Source organism: Hippopotamus amphibius, chromosome 13 (assembly GCF_030028045.1).
Source record: "Hippopotamus amphibius kiboko isolate mHipAmp2 chromosome 13, mHipAmp2.hap2, whole genome shotgun sequence".
NCBI lineage: Eukaryota > Metazoa > Chordata > Mammalia > Artiodactyla > Hippopotamidae > Hippopotamus > Hippopotamus amphibius.
Genome location: NC_080198.1, coordinates 70,557,650 through 70,578,987, shown reverse-complemented (window position 1 = coordinate 70,578,987; position 21,338 = coordinate 70,557,650).

Genomic DNA, 21,338 nt, shown 5'->3' with positions numbered 1-21,338 from the left:
GGATGGACCTAGAGACTGTCATACAGAGTGAAATGAGTCAGAAAAACAAATACCGTATATTAACACATATATGCGGACTATAAAAAAATGGTGAAAATCAACCAGTTTGCAAGGCAGAAATAGAGACCCAGATGTAGAGAACAAACATATGGACACCAAGTGGGGAAAGCAGGGAGGGTTGGGGGGAAAATGTATTGGGAGATTGGGATACCAAATTGTATACTCTAAATATATGCAGTTTATTGTATGTTAACTGTATCTCAATAAAATTTCTTTAAAAAAAAGTATTTACGAGTTTTATTAGCTGCTACAAGCAATAGTTTCTCAACTTCTCTGATATTTCCTCAGTACTGAAATTACTTGGGGCTCGAAACATGAGCAGGCACTTTAAGATTTAAAATAAGCTAGTCAATAGCTTTCTTCCTTGCACCTACCTTATTATCATAAATCTTTCTCCCTATGCACGCATGAGCAGTCTGGACAACTGATTTAACCTCATAGAAATCATCAGACCTGTAGGTTAGTAAAACGTCTCTCTTGACCCAGTGTCCATAGCCAATTAATGATGTCTAAGGCCAAGAGCATGTTTATCTTCTGACAGCAGAGGTTCAGGGACTGAGGAGTATGTTAGCTCAAGGAGATGATGTCAGGGGCTGCTTTTATCTGTTCGGTGAGAACAACTTCATAAGTTCACATCAAAAAAGCATCTCATCTCTTAGGAGTTTGATTGTATATCCTCATATAGAGCGATGTATTAATAGTGCACTCAAAATGCCTTCTTGAACAGTGATCAAATTGCTATTTAAAATTGTGCTTTTTAAACTGGTTCACATGTCTAAGGAGTTTATGTAATTTTTCACAGAATAGTCATCAAAGAGCAGACTTAACCTACGAGGAAAATTTGTGACAGCTTATGGTAGAAGTGGAAGTATTTTTTTCTTAAATTTCAACTCACGGCATTTGCAGTATTCCAAGAAATATATTAGGCATTATATAAGCGGTTAGAATATTTTTTAAGTTTCTGATAATCTCAATAGGTAGTCTTTTGTTCCCACTTCGTGTTTTTATGTTTGCATAATAACCATTCATACTACAAGCTCTGAATTACGTACCTACTGGAGGAAACGCTGACAAGGTGATACATGACAACTGACTGTTTACAGCAGCTCAGATGAGTCCAAGAATATCATTTCCACATCACTACTCTCAGCCAGCCAAAAATGGTGAAAATAAATCAGCTTGCTTCACTTTAAAACCTCCAGTAATGCCCAAAGTGTTAAACAGCACCAGTTACACCTTTATTGAAGCCAGTTAAACCTTTTTTTAAAAGATAGAGTGAATTTGCAAATGAACATTAAGAACTTTCTTATTTACAATTAAGAATTTTTCAATAGTTTTGAATATGCTTCCTGGTGTACTTCTTAAGAAAAATTTAAAGAGCACTTTCACTCAGCACCGTAAATAGGGAATAATAATATTAGTAACAATAAAATCTCAATAAGCTTAAAAGAACAATATTGTAAAAGCGCAGGCAAAGATTCAGTATTCTAGCAATATTCTAATAAAACTATCAGGATTCAGTAATGTTTTCAATTACTGAAACATCAATTCCTGTCACAAAGAACTTTTAATATTACTTATGTCAGAAATCATAATAAAATTTTAGAGACAAATCCTAGTTTATCCAAGTCCAAGGGAACAGTTTATTAAACGTCACTTCTATCATGTGTATCTGTAGTCATACACATGTAGTATTTTAAGGATGTCCCTTAACTAGTTTAGGTATCTCATTTCAATTTTAAACAAACAACAAAACATAACTATAGGGTTTCCCTGGTGGCTCAGTGGTTAAGAATCCACCTGCCAATGCAGGGGACATGGGTTCAATCCCTGGTCCAGGAAGATCCCACATGCCAGGGAGCAACTAAGCCCAGGTGCCACAACCACGGAGCCTGCGCACTAGAGCAGGTGAGCCACAACTACTGAAGCCCACGCACCTAGAGCCCATGTTCCGCATCAAGAGAAGCCACCACAATGAGAAACCCGTGCACTGCAAAAGAGTCACTCCCACTGCCACAACTAGAGAAAGCCCATGCACAGCAATAAAGACCGAACATAGGCAAAAATAAAAATAAATAAATAAATAATAAAAATAAATCTTTAAAAAAACACACAAAAAATAACTATAGACTAAAAGCAATGTAAAAGCATTTGTAAAGTATTTTAATTTTTGAAAATTAGTATGTTCTTTTTCAAAAACTAAAGGGTTTGGTATATCTGTTACATAATTTCCTAATGTTTTATATTTTTGTAGATTGATATGCATACCTGTTAACACATAGAACATTTTCATACTTGCTAATTATGAATAAAATATTTAAGTGATAAACACAAAGTTTCCAGGCTTTTACATACAATGAATATTAACAACCAAACTTCACTAAATGAAAATATGTAAACTTCTTTCATCTAGAGATAAAATATCTAATACTGTGACTGATCATATAAAAATGCTGGTATTTCACAGTAATTACAATATTTACAAAATAGGAATTCAAATACTGATGCAAATTAGAACAGCTTTTATTTGAGGAAGATTTTTGTTTTGTTTTTTAATTTGTTTTCTATTTTTTAGTTTGAAAATTAACATAAAATGGCACAGAAGTCTTTTCTTTTTCCTAAGTTACTAGTGTTTGTGAATACTCTTTGAAATCTCAAGAATAATTTGTTCTACTTTTTATTACAGCACCCCCTTTACAACTGCTGTGATATCCAACCCCCTATATAACATGACACCAGAACATTGTAATTTTGCATTCTGTATCATAGCTGCCTCTTTCTGAAGGAGAAACCATAAACTTTCGACACTAAAAATGTGTTTAAGATCAAATTGTTAATGAAAACTCGTTCAGACCCACATATTGCAAGATAAAGTAATGGACTATTAGAGCAGCTCATCCAGTTGACCAATCTGAACAAGCCCCTGTCTGGGTCAGCCATGACCCCATTGGAGCCCACTTCCTAAACTGCTGTAAGTTGCTTCCTTGGCTCCCCCTGTGAAGACACTACTGAATCACTGCTAAGGTGGGGTTCCCACATTGCTTTGCAAGCTTGATAGACTCAGCTTGTCTCTGCTTCCCTGTTATCTTTGTGGGACTTTAATATTTTTTATGCTAAGCAACTCCTGGGAGTCAACAGAGAAGAAACGAAATGGAAGGACAATTACAACAAAAACCTTTCTCAGACTTATTACAGAAAGAGTTAGAGATAACATAGAAATATATTTTAGGGAAATAAATTTTATATAGAACTCCTAAGCACATGATTCCAGATATCCAGTGGAAATAATTTTAAAGTTTTCATTTATGACTTAATTTTTTTCTTTTCTAAAAAGAAAAGGATTATAATATGTTCCTAACTTAAAAGACTTTCCCTCAATGAAAACTGGAAGGTCTTTACTTACAAAACATTTCAGACAGAAAAAGGACAAAAAAATTTGGATTAATAAAAGCAATGATATTATAATTGATTTAATCTTATTTGAACCAATTCAGAAATGCTAAACTCATGAGAAATTCAACATAGACCATAGAGTGGCAATTTTTCTAACATGCTCAGAGATCCAAGTAAGTAATTATTAAATATATGGTAGGTTTTATTCTATTATTTACCTAAAAATCTACATATTTAGACATCAGAAAAAGAAAACATCTATTTGAGCCTACATTAAAACATGGAAAAAACTAAGAAAAACTCTGCTTATAATACTGGTATGTCTGAAATATGTAAGCAGGAGCCTAAGACAACCCCAAGGCTTCTGCCTCCTTTATTCCCCTTACATAGGCAGAGCCTGTGAATATAATGAGCTATCACTCCTGGGATTAAGTTGTGCTATGTGGCAAAAATGGATGTTATTCTTGGTGGAGCTGATAATCAAAGTAAAGAATTTTCTTTGACTGGGATCAGAGGAAGAATTAAGAAAGATGTCCTGCTGGTCTGGAAGAAAGCAAGCAGCCACGTTGTGTTGCTGATGGGGAAGGGCAGCTTCTAGTTGCTGAGAGCAGTTTCATACCAACAGGCAAGGAGAGGAAACTCTTTCAACAACCAGTGAGTTTTTGCAAGAGGATCCTGAGCCCAAGAGGAGAAAAGCAGCATTGGGGACACGTTGATTTCAGCTTTGTTAGACTCAGCAGAAGATCCAACGAACCTATCCCCAGACTCTTGGCCCACAGAAACTGTGAGGTGATAAATCTGCTGTTTTAAATGAATACATTATGGTTATTTTTTACATAAAATGATAGAAAACTAATACAAATGCAAAGAATAAGATTAAATCAATTATGCCAATTATAAATGAAATGTAAGCTTAATTATTCATTCTTTCGACTTTCATATAGAGCTGTGGCCCTGCTTCCTTACTTCCTAATGCATGTTCCTTGAAAGGATTATGTCACTCCAACACAACATTCATGAAATGAGTAATCTTAGTGTATTTGCTCAAGCTAAGATATTTAGATATACACATTGAGTGTTTGGAAAAGAACTGTTGTGTTGTAGAGGCTTGCCCAGAAAAGCTAAGTTTTATGGCTACCAAAAAGGCTACAAAATGGCCTCCAAACTGGTATTTCATAATTACATCCAAAATGATCAGATATCTGTTATGGAACTGATGGATTGATACTAATTTACAATAAAAGACTAATGTATTAAGCAAAAATTAAATTATCAATTTGTAAAACTGTCAATGTCTCTTCCAATTAAAGGGATGCTTGAGTCCTTTGTCTAGGTCATGCCTGTCCCAGTACCAAGGCATCTGACCAGCAGCACGTGCAATTGCTTGTATGGTAAACATAGAATCAGAGAAATGAGGAGCAGAATGTCCTGAGCAATGAGTTATTCAAGCCTTGGGATTGCCTGATATTATTTGTGTGTCTTCATTGAGAACACCGACTCACCTGTCAAATCTAAGTTTTCTAAAAAATGGTTCAAACATACACTCCATAGTTTTACCTTATGAGTTCTATTAATTTCTAAATTCTAGTTTTGGTTATTTCTTCATCTGACCATACATTCTCTCTTTAGATATTTCAGTATTATGTTGAATACCTCACTGGTCTCAGTAAAGCATCCAGTTTTTCAGAATTAAAGGTATTCCCTATGCTTTCATTATGTGGTGATGAAATGACTTAACACTCAAAGGTCATCCACATATTTCATTTCAGGAAATAAAAAGTATTCCAAGTATTTTAATTAAGAAGAGATTTAGTACAAGGGATTTCAGGTGTACAAAATAATTGGAGGGACTGAAGAATTAGGTTTGGTGTGGAATTTTCGGCACACATGCCAAAGCACACACCAGCTGTTAAAGCAGTTGCCTCTAAGGATCTAAGATTGGTGAATACTCCTCAGAAGATTCAGTACAAGGCTCTGGACCGTGATGTGAATGAGAAATGAAACTACTATTCAAGCCACTGAGAGATGAGGAAGATGTTTATATTTGAATTATCAGGTCTAATACAAAAATATGTTCTTTTAAACACTATTATTATTAGAATTTTTAACTTGGGGTGTATTTGAAATTACGAAAGATATATTTCCTTTTTAAGTTCAGAATGATATGTTTGCTTCAATATGTTTAAGTATAAAAGCAAATAATGGTGTCTAATATATGCCCAAATCCATAATCGTGCTATATATACTAGTGTGCTTTGTAATGGCCTTTGTAATATAATAATCTGTGAAAACAAACAAACCCTTTTGCAATGTTCTACTGTAAATATGGCAAATGTTAGAATAATTATATGAGAGACAATCATGTGTTCAGGTGGTCCACGGTCATTGAATAGCTTCTTCCCCGGGGCCATCATCATGCCTACACCCTTGTCATTGCTCTCAACGTCAGTAATTGAATATCAATCATGTATAATACTAATCTACATTCCTCCAAGCCAGATTTAATCTTAAAATATAGGTCGTCTAGGCAATTATGGTTCTCTCAGTCTCATGTAATTCCTAGTACTTGTGTCCCAGCAAACTGTGAGACAGTGCTTAGGATGAGTGTTTAGGGTGCCTCAGACCCTCCTCAGGTTGCTCTAGACTAGACTGCGATTATTCTCTCAGGTACTCAAGCTCTCCTAGACATCATTTTTGTTGTTTCATTAAAAAATAATTCTATAAAGTTACAACCCTTACAGCCACAAAATAGTACAAATGCTGATGTTTGTCTTTACATTTGCTTTGGATCAGCATAAAGTCAAATCTGACTTAAGTCTGATGATTTTCTAGGTCAAGTGTAAAAATATGATAAAAGAACTGAGTTTTCATATGATATATGAATGTAATAAGTCAAACAAAAGAATCTGGACTGTTTAATCGAGGACCCTCTTTATTTTGGAATACGAGGTATTGCAATTGTTTTATTGTACTGCTTTGTAACAATTCATTACAAGAAATTAAACTATGATCAAGTGAAAAGATGATGCTTTGGCTTCTAGCAATCATTGAATTAGATATCCACTTGATGTATATTTCAATTAGAACTAAATGCTAATTCTTCCTAAAGTGGAAGAGGCAGCTTTACAAAGTTACTAAGTAATATATCATCAAAATAGAATTTGAGAACTTACGTCTTAAAATGTATTTCGATTATAAGTAATTTCTTATTTTACCTAACTAGCAAATATTGACTTTATTAATATTTTATGAAGTGTATTTATACATACAGACATTTCCTGCATTCTTACTTCATCATATATAGAAACAGATTAATTGTATAATTGCACCTGAGGCTACATAATGTTACCATTATCACCAACATAAGTGATAATGTACAAACATATAACATCATTTATCACATTATATTAAAATGAAATTAAAATTTAACTGATTATATTGTTTTGTTTATATTAACATATATACATGTATCCTATTTCCTACAGTTGTTAAGAGCTTAAAGTATAAGGAATTGACACAATTTTTAATATGTCTATACATAGTAATAATTGAAAAAATATTATCAACTTTGGGATTTTAAAAAAACCTCACTTTTGTTGTAAAAATTACTAGTTGCCATCCATCCCTCACCCCTTAAATCCATTCTTCCTTCTATTGTAGTAAAGTGATTTTTAGGATGGCTCAAAGCTACCCAACGATCAACACCATTTCCTATGTCCCCTTGATGCCGGGTATAGCTTGTGTCTTATAGCCAAATGCCTGGCTTCTGGACAATGTGATTGAGGTGGCGGGACTATTTGCAACTTTTGCCTCATGAATTTAAAGTAAAGGACAGCTCCTTATTTGCCATTTTCCCTCTTCTTTCTGGACTATACTGCAGATTGTGCTGTGGTCACAAGTCTCTTGAACACTGAGGACCAAGATAACAGCTAATGTTAGAGAAGCTGAATAGAAATGGTCCAGGAATCCAACATAGGGGAGCTTCTATATCAACCTTGAAATGCTTAACCATAAACTGTCACATTACAGACAAAATTCCCTCTGATTTTAGCCACACTTTGGGGTCTTCGCCACAGCAGTCAAACTATTTCTTAAATAATACAGATTTTGGTACATAGTTGTATAATATTCAATGGAGTATAGCCAAAAAGAGCTAAGAGGTCATAGATATTGCAGGCTGGAAACTAACACTTGTTTCGCTGTGGAAAAAAATGTTGGCATTTTTTCCATAAACAAAGTTCAGACATTTTAATATCTTCATACTTGGAATGCTGCTAATATTGAATAGATTTTTCAAAATTGTTTTCAGCTAGAAGGGAGTCTTGGCATGGTTGTTACTTTCTGTGCCACATCTTGACAAAATAGAAATTTCTTTGTAACATTCAGCTATCTTTAGCCTTAGAGTTGAGTTAGTTGACCTGTGGAGAAAGTGGGTAGTTGACTTATGGAGAGGGTTTCTATGGTGGAAAACATACTCACAGTGGGAGTGGTGGCAACTTGAATAGTAGCACCTTTAAAATTGGGTGGCCAATGAGTATTCTGTGGGAGAGATAATGGTTTGTCCCATTAAATCTATTACTTTTCATCCATCATCATATTTCTAGAAGGAAGCGTCTTTCAGCTTATAAGAGCAGCACTCTAGGGAAGGCAGATAAATGTGATAGAAGCTGTCTGCATCTCCAGTTCTATGGACCTGCCAAAGCAGTGTTGGACTAATGCTCTGGAACTGTGAGTTGAGAGACAGAAACTACTGAACTTAATCAATAGCTATTTTAAAATCTCTATCAGAGGGACCAAGTTGTAGTCCCAATAATATACATCTTAAAGGGGGTTCAAACATTACTCAAAGTTAACAACATAATCAAAATTTTTTACCATTTAAAAAAAAGGTTCAAAAACACCAAGAATGCTCAAAAACAAATCCCAAACAAATGATAATATAATAATCCCAGAATTTAACAATTTTATTATTACTAGAATAAATTCTCCAATCATTAGATGAATTTATAAAGAAGTAATTAACCAGATATGTTGTGATTCTGAGACCATAATTGTCAATTTTAGAATCTGATATTTCCATTGTAAATACCAATTTTAATAGGCTTATTTATCTTGGTTTTTTTACACAGCATTTGCTTTTTTTATGATGTATGTGAGGCTCTTTTGGTCTCAGATTTAATTAGTGTATTCTGCTCTATTCTGCATGTTGTCAAAAATCATAGACTAATAGCCCTAAGGACAACTTATAAAAGGCTGTTGTTTATTACTTTGACAGGAAGAAAACTATACTTAAGTCAATGCATACAGTTACCAGGAATTTAATATTTTCCCCTTATAAATAGTGTATATCCATTATTTGAGAAATTTCTTTTGGGGAAAGTTACTCAAGTGCTTGCATTGTTTCCTTGTTCGTTGTTGTGAAAGAGATATACTAATTCAGAAAAGGGGAATTGTGATATGAGCTAAAGGATAATCTCAAATACTGATGTCATGACACTATTGTAGGCCATAAAAAATATGACCTCGCAGGATACATTTATTAGCAATTGTGGCAACAATTGCAGCAAATAAAAGATATGTCTTCTATATTAATGATGTTTCCCACAAATCTTGGTTGATAACTTATGCCTACATTTGCAGCCATCAAAATGACTTTACTGGTGAGGTTATGGCATTAAAACCTGGCCAAGATTACAAACAGAAGAAGGTTTTTAAAAATATCAGGCAGATTTATTCAAGGTGATATGGTTTTATCTGAGAATAGCACGTAAGAATCTTTATGGAAAGGGATACTGCAGAGATGTGGCACAAGAGTAGACTTAATTGTTCTTCAAGCTTTAAAGTTTGATTTGGAAATATCTTTATATGCATAAACAAAGACTGGTCAATAAAAGTTGAGTTATCATCTGAACAAACTCATTAAAATGGTAAATGTTATTAATTACAAGATACTGAGTTAACAATTAACATTTTAAACACTGTGTGACAAAATGAAATTATCTCACACCCAGCTCTTGCTTCATTTGGAAATGTGTGATTGTGGTGGGACTATGTGTGCAGACACACACACACACACACACACACACACACACACACACACACACACACACGAAGGTGAGTCAAAAATTATCCGCACTCTGGCTGTAGAATTTATTTTAATAAATTTTTAGAAAAGACAAATACTGTACATTTTTCGACATAATCTCCTTGCTTTTCAGTACACTTTGTCCATCTGTCAACAAGCTTTCGTATTCCCTCATTAAAACATGTTTTAGGCTGAGCTGTGGGCCAGGAAATTACAGCTGTCCTCACTTCATCAAAAGAGACTCTTTATCCTCGTAGGGCTGCTTTCAGGGGAGCAAAAACGTGAAAGTCCGATGGAGCAAGATCAGGACTATAGAGAGGATGCTTTGACACCTGAAAATGAAGTTTTTGCAGAGTGTCGGCAGTGTGGGCAGAAGTGTGCAGACATGCACACCCTCAGATCACAAAAAATGAATCACCGCGCGCTGCTCTTCTTTCAAATCACAAATGGGGCATCCATTTTTGCTGCACCAGACTCATGAATGAAATGATTAACATGTTCACACCTTCACAGCAGTGACTGGGGAGACAGTAACCTTGAAAAGAAAGTGCTGATAAGACAGTGGGGCTAACAGAAGTTTTAATATAACCAGAGTGCAGATAATTTTTGACTCACTCTCATATATACATATATATTTAATTTGAAATCTGAAGTCAGACTTTATATGATAGAAAGTAAATCGGATAAGTTGATTGATTTTATAATGAGGACTGACTGCAAATTAAAAAGCAAACACCTTCTATATATTGAAGCAGTAAAAGCTACAGGGCTATGGTTTTGATAAAAATAAATATAAAGGAAGTGAAAAAATAAAATTGGTAATCCAAAAAACACTCCAGTGGAAGCAACCTAAATTTCCATCAACAGATGGATAAAGAAGATGTGGTACATATATATAATAGAATATAATTCAACCATTAAAAAAGAATGAAATAATACCATTTGCAGCAACATGGATGGACCTGGAGATTATCATAATAAGCGAAGTAGATCAAATGGTGAAAGCAGAAAATGACAAATATCATATAATATCACTTACATGCAGCATCTAAAAAAGTGACACAAATGAACTTATTTACAAAACAAAAGCAGACTCACAGACTTAGAGAATGAACTTGTGGTTACCAGGGGGAAGGGTAGGGAGGGAGGGATGGACTGGGAATTTGGAATTGACATGTACACACTGCTATATTTAAAATAGATAACCAAAAAGGACCTACTGTATAGCACAGGGAACTCTGCTCAATAATCTGTAATAACCTAAAAGGGAAGAGTTTGAAGAAGAATAGTACATATGTTTATTCTTTTAGAGTATGTCAGTTTCAAAAAGGTTACTATAAGCAAAATTTAATCAGTCACTTTAAAAGAGTAGTAGTTCTTTGCTCAGCATTAATAAAGTTGTTTGGTATTCTTCACAGAAATTGAATGACTTGAATTTTTGGAAAAAATGTATTTATAAGTCAGACAGTTCCCTATTGCTTATTTCAAAAAATTGAAAAAAAAATCTAATTGCTTTATTAGCTATTGTATCAGCTAGGGTCGAGTCAGCAGAACAAAATCCATGCTGGGTGGTCTAATACAAGGAATTTACTATGGGCTGCATTTATGAGGGACATAGAAGGGCTGAAAAGCTAAGAGAAAACAGTGAAGCAGCCTGGATATTACTAGCATTAGGATACTTTTACCCAAAAAGCTGGAAGGACAAATGCAGTTATGTCACCTGAGTGAAAGCTCCCACGGACTGCTCTTAAGAACTCACTTGTCAAGGGATCAGGGAAATGGATTTCACAAGGAGATGTGGGAAATGAATCTGAACATAAATAGGCAAATGACCAGCAGAATTCACACCTTTGCCTCTCAGCATCCATTTTATTCCTTATTTAACTCCCGTTCAAAAACATCAAATTTCTACTTAATAAATAGTATCGATAGGTAACTAATCTTCACAGTGAAACTTTTTTCCAGTCTCCTTCACAAGACGAGGTGACGTCTTCCTTCATTTTCCCTGGTCTACAGAGGATGGCCACCACAGACCTTCTTAAAGACACTGGTGCTTCCCAACCAATTTATTTAAAGACACCTAACTGAAGAAACTAACCAGACAATACAAACACAAACTATGTTTTGTGTCCAACCTTTTTCATGTGCCCTAGTACTTATAGATCATGTTTTTGGGGGTGAAGGACAATAATCAAAGTAAAGAATATACGACAAACTGCAATCCATGTCAGTTTAGGGGTGACTCGCTGGGCTTACATACCTGCCCATGATAGTTCCAATGTTCCCCAAGGACAGGTATAGGAAGCTTTTAGGTACAGACATTGTGAAGTATATTGGGGGATGACCACAACTCATATGACATCATCCAGGGGAACTCAAAACTTGGAGGTCCAAAATATATACTCAAATTGGACTCAAGCAAGAATCATTCACTAGCAACACGTTTGCTGGATAAATCAACAAAAGCCAAGACACCCATAAAAAACATTGAACGAAATTGTCACTGATTTAGGTCCCCTAGGGCAAACGGAATTTTGTTTTGTTTTGTTTTGTTTGTAGGATCTTTGTTTCCTGACCAGGGATTGAACCCCGGCCCTTGGCAGTGAAAGCATGGAGTCCTAACCACTGGGCAACCAGGGAATTCTCCAGAGCTTTTCTTTAGTGAGGAAAGACACACTGAGGAAGATGTCTTACTGTCACACATTGGTCGCTTAAGAGGGATGTTATTTCAGAAAGGAGGGAAAGTATGACAAGCAGCTTGGAAAATATCACAGCTTTAGAAAACTGGATAAAATAAACTCAACAAATAGTTAGACAGCATGCTAAGGAGGAAAGGAATAAGCAAAAGAAGCTCAAGAATCTTCATAGCAGAAACAAGGAGTAAACCTATTGAAGAGGTGTGATTGTTCTTTTCTACCAAATATATACATGGGAAATCCAAATACAAAGCAGATTCTGTGCAACTGAGTGAGAACTCATTCATAACTCTCTACGAATGCCTGCATTTTCAGGACTTCACTGGTGGCACAATGGTTAAGAATCCACCTGCCGATGCAGGGGTCACTGTTTCAATCCCTGGTCTGGGACGATCCCATGTGCCACAGAGCAACTAAGCCCATGGGCCACAACCACAGCACCCATGTGCCACAACTACTGAAGCCCATGAGCCTAGAGCCTATGCTCTGCAACAAGAGAAGCCACCGCAATGAGAAGCCCAGGCACCACAATGATAAGTAGTCCCTGCTCACCACAACTAGAGAAACCCCGTGCATAGCAATGAAGACCCAACACAGCCAAAAATAAATAAATAAACTGTTTTTTTAAAATTCCATATTAAAAAAATATTTTAAATATTGCCTGTATTTTCTTCCTCCTGTTTTGCCTTAATCTTTATGAAAGCTTTATGTAGATATACCCTGTGGAGCCTTGTGAATTGTAAATATCTGACCCCGTGTAATTGGAGCAGTACTGGTTGCGTAGCTCTTCAGAGTTAACTTACAGGTCTTCACAGACCACATGTGATACTGAAACAGGGATGCAAAATATACAATTTGGATAACCAGGCCTTAAAACTATTAGCATTCCCCATTTATCTGTCATAATCCCAGGAAACATTATTGCAAGGAGAAAAATGTAATAATTCTCCTCACATGCTTGTGGGTCTGTGGGAAGTGGTCCAAACCTTGTTGAGTTTCACCTACACATTTCTGACAAAGAACTGAGGGGTGGAAATCCCAAGAGAAATACTAGAGGACTATTTCCCAAAGTTGAAGATTCTTCATTTGAGGGACTATGGAATAGTGAGATGGGTGAAAAACAAATAACTCAAAAATATCTTGACGTGCAATGATGAAATTTTAAAACAATGAGAATCCTAAAAATGTTTGATACTTGATGGAGGTTTGTATACATTTTAAAATCAAAAGATAAATGCCATTGCATATATTTGTATGGCCACTAGAGCATTTTCTGATAAGTTGAAAACAACCTAATTTTGCATATCTAAATAAGTCATTAAGTAAATTTTAGTATACTGATACTATGGAAAATTGTACAACTATTTAAAAATAAAAGTGAAAGATGTTGATACAGAAGGAATTATGAGACAAAATAGGTTAAAAAATATCATAGCATACAAAAATAAATGTAGTGTTTCCTTTTTATGTTTAAGAGGATCTACTTATGTATGTATATGTATTTACATACAAGGTCAAATGTATATTTATATATTATTTGAATTTTGGAGAACAAGGATATAATAATATAGCAATGGTATAATAAAATTATAAGTATGTGTACATGTAGCTTTCTATTGATATATAGAGGAATGCTAAAGTATTATGTTATATACATATGTATATATATATATAATACACACACACACACACATTTACTTTTTTAAATCGTATCCTCCTTGGTATTACTCTTGGTTTATAAACATAAAGGAGATCTCTGTGTGTGGTAGGATTTTATTTATTTTATTTATGATATTTACTTTATTCTTTACAATTTCCATAATGTTTAATTTTTGAAACCTGTATTTTAATTAAAATATATATTTTACTCTTTTTTATTTTATTTTTTAAAGAAGCTCTGCATTTTATATCTTTATACATTTTTTTCTGGAAAAACTTTATTATATTCTAAAGGCAATACCAAAATGTGTAGTTTCCAGTTCAAAATATTTCACTCTCCAGAAATATTTCAAATGATAGTTTTTAATGATTGTTATCCATCATATTTTATCCTTGAATTTTATACTATCACTTTATTGCTTTACCGTTAATTTATTATTACCTTGCTTTGAAATTAAGTGTACATCATTCTTTTCCTTGTTCAGGAAAAGCATAGAGTAGGAATGAATGCTACTTTTATCAACTCCCTTTCAATATATTTCAAATTAGAATAATTAAATAATTGTATTTATTTGTACATATTCCAGTATGAAAAAGCATATGGTTATACATTTTTATATATACATATATTTTATGTATTTATTTACGTAATTTTATATGCAATTTAATTTATATACAATTTATATTCAATGTGTGTGTGTGTATAATCACCACGATAATAGGGAAGAACAAATCTGACTCCACATTGGATCTGTTTCTCTCACTTTAACCTTTGTATTCTATTGCTTTTGCTACAAGTTAATCACTAAAGGAATATTGCCTACAGCTTAAAGTATACATAATGGCCCATCTCCAGAAACCTTGCCTCCCATGCCTGAGCTTAATCCAACACCTTTGTTTAGAGCAAGGAAACATCCTAACCAGGCCCACCTGTGAATGGATGCCAGAAAGAAGAAACTAACACATCCTCCCTGGAGTCTGGCCTGAACCAGCAAATATTTGCAGCAACTTATCACCTTTTCTACTTTACCTCCTCACTTCCTCTTCTTTGTTCTCTGAAAGAAACTAGCTTCCAAACCTGAGCAAGATGTTTCTTTGGGACTCTAGTCCACCAACTTCTTAGCCTGCTGGCTTTCCAAATAAAGCCGCTATTCCTTGCCCCAATGCTTCGTTATCCCTGGATTGATTGGCCTGTCACGCGGTGAGCAGTATGAGTTTGGATTCCAATACCACTCGATTATAAATTCCATAAAACCTCATGAGGGAAAAGACTTTCTCTGCTTTGAAGTTTTTAACTCCAGTATACAAAAGAGGATCCAGCACATTTAGACTAACTATTCACATTTTGTGCCACATTTACTGCTTCCACAGGGATATCAGTGTGTGTGTGTGTGTGTGTGTGTGTGTGAGTGTGTGTGTTGTGTGCACATTCATGACCACTCCTTTGAAGACAGTAGTACTTAAGAATTCTTAAATATCGCCTAGAAATTTCATACTGATAGATGATAAGTAAAGACAACATTCACCTTTAATTGTTTTCTTGAATGATTTATCTTATTTACAGTGCACTAGTCACTAGCAGCATGCCTTAAGTAAAAGAGTGATTCTTTAAAGAAAAAAACTATTTTTAGTGTCAATAAGCAACATATGATATGCTTAGTATTCACTTTGTGCAACTTTTAATTTAGAAGTGAAAACTTATGTTCCCAAAGGAAATGGCTCACTTTCTGCACAAAGTATTACATTTTTGTGATTTACTGAGATATTAACATGGAAATGGTGATGTTAAACAATACTTTTGATAGCTCTAAAAGTGTAGTGGGAATCATGATTTCATAAGAAGAAAATTAGTTATGTAGGTAACGTTATTGTATAATTTCCCTCAGGATCTCTACATCAGGATAGGTTTTATTAGATCCTAAAACAAGTTGCCTGCATTCACTTTAGCTATAAAGTAATGCTGAATACAACAATATCATACGGCAGCTCACAGTGCAAGCAAAGACATCTGTTAATGGTACCATGAATAGTTATGAACTGAGGTGCTCAAATGGCTTTGCCAGCAAAGCATTGCCTCCTAATTTATTTTTATAGCAAATGGAAGCCTCATTTTTTATGGTTGGGTAGTTTGCATTCAAATGTACCAAGAACTTCAAATGCAACACAGCATGCTTTATTGTAGAGCATAAGATGAGATTGCTAATGATCCATTGATGGGTAGACATCTTCTCTATCAGCAGCTTTGTCTCATTTTTTATTTTTCTGTGTTTAAACTAATTTTTAAATATTATGTATTTATTTATCATAATATTTTAAAAGACTGATTTTATATCATTTTAATATAATTCCAAATTGTGTAAATCTGAAATAAAATGTATGTTTTCTCTCTTTGGACCCTGGAACTGTTTACTATCAATTATGATGTAACTGAAACTTGGTTTTGAAAAATTTTTTACTTAGGAAAACATATCTATTTGCTGCAGTCTGAACTGTGTTTCCCCTCAGTTCCTATGTTTAAGCCCTTACTCATAATGTGACTGTATTTGGAGAGAGGACCTATAAGGTGGTAATTAAAGCTTGATGAGGTGATTAGGGTGGGGCTCTGGTACAACAGGATTAGTGTCCTTAGAAGAGACACCAGAGAGTTCCCCCAGCCCCTGCACACATAAAGAAGAGCTCATGTGTGCACCTAGCAAGAAGGTGGTCACCTACAAGCCAAGAGAAGAGGCCTCAAAATAAAACCTACATTGTCAGTATCTTGATCTTAAAGTCCCCAGAACTGTGAGAAATAAAATTCTGTGTTTAAACCACGAAGTTTGAGGTTGCCTGAGCAGACTAATATGCTATTAAAATATATTTAAGGTTAAACATTTATTGAAGGGAATTTACTTATAAATAAGATAGCTATGAAAATGAGTTTCATTTATAGAATAGAGTCATAGTTGCTTATTCAACTACTACATTACCAAAGGTTCAATTTTAAAATATTTCAACAGGTTACTTTTTCCACCACTTTTGAATCACTATTCAATGAATTTCACATGTATGTGTTTTCATTTCTGAGTTATAAATAGAAAAACAAAATATTTTTAATCCTAAACATAAAACTCATGATTTTCTAGTCAAATATTGTTTGTTAACCTAAAGAATTCTATATTAATGAGTAGAAATTTGGAGAACTAATCAATGATTTATTTTGTCCAAATATTTATAGCAATAACAATATCATTGAGTAGAGATTTGAGAATATTTATGTTACTCCATTTAAAAATCTTCACAGATATAAACAGGAGTGGTTTAATTAAAACTAAATATTTATAATAGAATTATCATACTCACAAGAATTTATAGCAGTAATGAAGTAGTGACAGAAATGGAGCACGTGTTTTTCAATAAAAAATAGCATTGCAATTTAGTGGAAAAAGGAGGTAGGTTAAATCAGCAACTCAAGCAGATAATGAAAATTAATAATAACTATTATTATTATTATTTACCCCTTTAGCACTTAAAATAGGTCAGAGTTGAAAATCTTGTTGATTTATATATGATCACATATTTAAGTTCTCAAAATTATATAATAAAAATGCCAGTGCTATGCACACTCTAACTCTTAAATTTTACCTTCTTTGAAAGAAATTGAGGCTGGGAAAGAAAAAGTTGCCTATTCAATGTAATACAGTTGGAAAAATATGAAACCAGTGTTTTGGCCCAGGTGGACAGCTAGCTGAGCTAAGCTACATATTCGCATTCCACTATGGGAATTTTTAGACTTTGATTGCAAACTCTCTTATTATTTTTTTCCTTTTACACCCCATGATGCTAAACATTTCAACTTGGTTTGTTTACATCAACAAAGACAAGATGCTAAGAATTGTGTAAAATTATGTTTATCAAGTGAAATGGAAACCATTGAAGAAAATAGAAACCACCTTCTCCTTAGTTTCTTTACCTTGCAACATATACCATAGAGATTCTGAAAAGATTTTACACAGTGTTATATATTTGAGAGACCTATCAAATGACTTACAACTGGACATTTTTGCAATTGCTTTTAATTGAAGAGAAATTCACAAAATATAAAATTAATCATTTTAATGTACAAATCAACTCATTTACTAGATTCATGTTTTGCAACCACCACCTCTATCACTCCAAAAAGAAACATTTTTATCACCTACAAAGGAAACTTTGTATTCATAAAGTAACCACTCCAAATTTCCTCCTCTCTCCACCTCCTAGAAACCTCAATCTTATTTATGCATATGGATTTATTTATTCTATATATTCACACAAATGGCATCAAACACTAGGTGATCTTCAGTGTCCAGCTTCTTTCACTTAGCATAAAGTTTTTGATTTTCATCCACATTGAAACATTTATCAGTACTCCATTCCTTTTTATGGCTGAATAATGTCCCATTGTATGTATATATCACAAATTATTTATCCATTCATTTGTTTATGACATTTGGGTTGTTTCCACCTTTTGGCTACTGAACATGCATGTACATGAATTTGTTTGTTGTACTTGTTTTCAGTTCTTTTTGTTAAACACTTAGGAGTGGAATTGCTGGATCATATGGTAATTGCACATTTAATTTTTCAAGGAACCACCGAACTGTTTTCCACAGTCACTATACAGTTTATATCCCCACCAGTAATGTGCAGGATTTTAATTTCTCTATATCTTTGTAAACACTTGTTCTTTTTCTTTTTGTTTTATTATAGCTATCCTAGTGGGTGTGAAATGGTATCTCATTGTAATTTTGATTTGCAGTTCCATCATAACTATTTCTTTTCACATATTTGTTGGAGATTGTATGTGTGTATATATATATATATATATACATGTACATATATATACACAGCTTTTTAAAATTGAGTTTGTATTTTTGTTGTTGAGTTGTAAGCATTCTTCATTTATTATTGATACTAAGCCCTGTTAGATATAAAATTGCAAATATTTCCTCTCATTCTGTAGGTTGCCTTTTCACTTTCCTGGTGTATTCTGAATCACAAATTTTTGAAATTTTATCAAAATCCAATTAAATGTTTTCCTTTGTTGCTTGTGCATTTGCTATTGCATCTAAGTATCCATTGCCAAAACTGAGATGATGAAGATATATGTTATCTACCAAGGGTTTTATGTTTTTAATCTCTTGTTTAGGTCATCAATCTATTTTTAGTTGATGGTGTGAGGTAGGGGTTCAACTTATTTGCATGTGCATATCCAGCTGTTCAAGCACCACTGATGAAGATGCTATATTCCCCCCATTGATTGATCTTGACACCCTTATTAAAAACCAATTGACTACATATGTATGGGTTTATTTCTGTGCTCTTCATCCAATTTCATTGGTTTTTATATGCCTAGTCCTACCCTAATATGCCATTTCGATTACTGTAGCTTTATAGTAAGTTTTGAAATTTGGAAATGTGAAACTTCCAACTTTATTTGTCTTTCTCAAAAGAGACTATTGCAATTCTGTGTTAATATGAGGATCAGCTTTTCTATTTCTGAAAATTTTGTTAAGGATTTGCTAAGAATTTTGCCTTGAATCTGTAGATTGTTTAGAGTGGTACTGTTATAATGTGATTAAGTTTGACAACCCATGAACATGAAATATATTTCTATTTATTTATGTCTTTAATTTTTTTCAGCAATATTTTGTAATTTTCAGTATGCAAGTCTTGTACCTCCTTGGTTAAATTTATTTCTCAGTATTTTATTCTTTTTGATTCTATTGTCAATAGAATTTTCTTAATTTCCTATTTAGATTGTTTGTTGCTGGTATATAGAAACAAAACTGGTGTTTGCATTGATCTTATACTTATGATTTTGCTTGATTTTTTAATTATCTCCAGTAGAATTTTTTGTGGGCCCTTGGAAGTCCAAAACTTCTGATGATCTTGTAATCAGAAAATAGTTATAATTTTACCTCTTCCTTTTCAGTTTAGTGCTCCCCCATTTTTTTTCTTTTTTGCTTTTTTTTTACCTAGAAATGCTAGTGAATTGTTGAATAGAAGTGGTGAAAGTGAGCATCCTTGTCATGTTTCTGATCCTAGAGAGGAAGTTTTCAATCCCTCACCTTTGAGTATGATGTTAGCTTTGAGTGTTTTATAACTGTTCTTTATCATGTTGAGGAAGTCCTCTGTATTTATAGCTTTCTGAGTTTTTACCATCACAAGATGTTGTAATTTGTCAAATGCTTTTTTCTGCAACAATTGTGATGAACTACGGTTATTATTTTTCTTTGTTCTGTTAATTTGGTGTATTACATTAACTGATTTTCTTATGTTGAAATACCCTTGAATTCCTGGAATAAATCCCACATGGTAATTATATAATCCTTTTAATATGCTATTGAATTTGATTTGCTACAGTTTATTGAGGATATTTGTATCTATATTCACAAGTAATACTGATTTATAGTTTGTAGACAGAAGAGGAGAGTTTAAGAAACTAAAGTCTCACAAAGTACCCACTAGCAGTAACATGTGCTTTGAATTTAAAACTATAATCCTTAGTAAATCACTTAGAATCAGAAAAAAATCAGTCCTCAAAAAAGTGTTTTTTAAAAAAAGTGGATTTTGATTTAACTTTACTCACAGTTTGTCACCAGCAGATATTGTCCACACTACATCGAAATCAGATAGTGGTCCACCCAATGCATGAGGTTATTTTCAGTGGCAGATGGAATTGTCTTTTTTATCTGATCATAGCCTTTGTTTTTCCCTTTCAGAGAAAAACAACCACTCATAACAGCCCTAAAGTTGGTTGGGGTATAAAGACAGGAGGATCTTTGTTATATTTTTTGAAGAAAATCATTTCCTCGGGAGCAAAAGTAAAAAGTGTCCTGTAATCCATGGATTCTAGGAAGCCTAGTTTTGAAAGTTTTATAACAGTGTCATAAATGGACCACAAGTTGTATCTGGCTTTCTAAAAGTCCCACCTAAGTCCAAAAAGCCTTTCATGTTGGGTGCCTGATAAAAATTAAGTCAAAACACTACAAGAATCAACTTTCTACCACCAGCATGTGCCTGAAGATAGAGAATCAGACAGGAGCAAAGTAGATCAAGGGCTCTTTCTTAAAAATTCAACTTGTACCATAATTTAGGTTTAGAGAAAAAAAAAGCCACATAAAATTACTGACAATATTAAATTGAAGATTTTTTTTAATTAAGTACTCAGGAAACATGTATGGAAGATACAAGTAAAAAATAAATGTGTCCATGTGCCTACTTTTAGTTATTTAATCCTCATATATTTTACATATCATAATTGACAGCATCTTGAATGACCCAGAAGTCACTAAAAGCAATACACAGTACTTGGTTCTCAGCAGCATTTAACGCTAGTGAAGACCATGTCCTGATTCTTGAGGAATTTTTTTCTTCCCTCTTTGGATGCTTTTGGTAAAACATATAGAGGAACATGATGCTGT